Genomic DNA, 2036 nt, shown 5'->3' with positions numbered 1-2036 from the left:
ATTCCAGACGCGGCGCGGACGATGCGATCGAGGAAACCGTGATGTGCAAGGACTTGATTGGTTGAAAGTTTCTTTAAAGAAAAAAGTTCGAATTATGTCGTAAAGAAAGTGCCAATGAGTACATGCAAATTACATTATTCCCAAGTTGATTTTCTGATTGTCATTCACATTTCTTTCTTTGCATGGTCATTATTATTATTTTTTGTGTGTGGGGGGAGGGGGGCGGATCCACTGCCCCTATACCCCCTCCCATTTATTCGCCAGTAATCACCATCATCTTCATTAAGGTATAATCTAGGCAGAGGTTGAAAACTTTGCATTTGCTGTTATGGCAAATGCAGGGCCCTGGGAATGGGAGCTGGGTACGTGCTTTGCATCGATAATCTTTACACATCGGACACCTCGCTTACATTTAGCATACAACAGCTAATAATGCAACTGCAGCCTCTGTTGAGATTGTAGGCTTGTACATCATCATCATCCTCATCTCATTCATCATCAATTATCACCATCATCATCGTCATCATCGTCATCATCATCACCATCATCACCATCATCACTCTCATCATTATCATCATCATCATCACCATCACTGTCATCATCATCATCACCATCATCATCATATCATCATCACTGTCATCATCATCATCACCATCATTGTCATCATCACATCATCATTATCATCACTGTCATCATCATCATCATCATCACCATCATCACTTCATTAACATCATCATGTAGCTTGATGAACAAAAGATTTGAGAGGGCGCAAGACATATGGGACAAAATGTTTAAAAAGTTGTGAGCAAGCGAAGCAAACTAGCAGTTATATCTATCTTCCTATAATGCAAATGTAAAACTGTACCATACCTTGCCCCTTCATTTCTACTTCTTTTCTTTGGCGGGAGGGGGAGGGGGGCAAGCACCCTAACTCCTATGATTATACACGAGAGATCATCATGGAAATTATATCTTACTGAATTGTTTTCATTATACTTCTCAGATATAGGGAGTGGGGCGTTTGCAAAGATTCAAAATTTTACCAGCAAATATCCAGTATTCAAATTCAAATCCAAAAGGCACTGTTCTATATTTCCACTTACAGAAGAAGTTCATCCAGATTAGTTGATTTACATAAAAGCAAAAAAAACAGTGAAAAATATTGTTAAAGGTATGATGAAAGTCCATCAAAGAAAACAGAGTTCGGGATTTCAAAGTTATAAATTTGCAAGCAGCTTCCCCATGTATCATGTAATAAAAATTCCATCAATTACATTTTTTATTGAAATATGATAACAATATCACTCACAATACATACCCCGCACAAGTAAAATCACGTTCAAATTTTAATAGAAAATGGAATGTGTGGTAATTTATATTAAAAAAATTAAACAAAATTCAAATTCATTGAACAAAACATGTGGATAAGCTGCTCAATTGTGACATCACAAGATCAAATTTCACAATTTCATAACTCTGTTTATTCTTTGATGAATTTTCATCAAACCTTTACAAGCATTTGTCTCTAATTTTTCAGAATCTGCTTTTACTCAAACCAACTGAGCCAGCACCGGTGTGTTGGCTCAGTTGGTAGAGCGTCCGTCTCACAACCAGGAGGTCGGGGGTTCAAACCCTGGCCGCGTCAGACCAATAGACATTGGCGGCGGAGCAGAGGATTATCTTTTGTTTGGGGGGACGCAACAATAGATATCCATTGTTGCGTCCCCCCTCAAACACAAAAGATAATCCTCTGCTCCGCCGCCAATGCCAAAAGACGTTAAAAGATTGGAGTTGCTGCTACCCTGTTTGGCATTCAACAATTAAAGGAATAGACCCTCGTTGATCTAGCGCTGCACAGCGACTGCCGGGCCCACAATCAATTGGGCAAAGCAAATTTTCGGAGTATTTCATTTCATGTCCATTTCAAACAATAAAATATGGATTTTCATTTTCATTTTTTTTGCATTTCATTATCAGGGTGGACTTTCCCATTTAGGTCATGCTCAATAGAAACAGAATATTAAACACTCATCAAA

The sequence above is a fragment of the Lytechinus pictus genome, chromosome 14, assembly GCF_037042905.1.
Source record: "Lytechinus pictus isolate F3 Inbred chromosome 14, Lp3.0, whole genome shotgun sequence".
In the NCBI taxonomy this organism is placed as follows: Eukaryota; Metazoa; Echinodermata; class Echinoidea; order Temnopleuroida; family Toxopneustidae; genus Lytechinus; species Lytechinus pictus.
The sequence above is the reverse complement of the archived record's forward strand: the minus strand, read 5'-3'. Positions refer to the sequence as shown.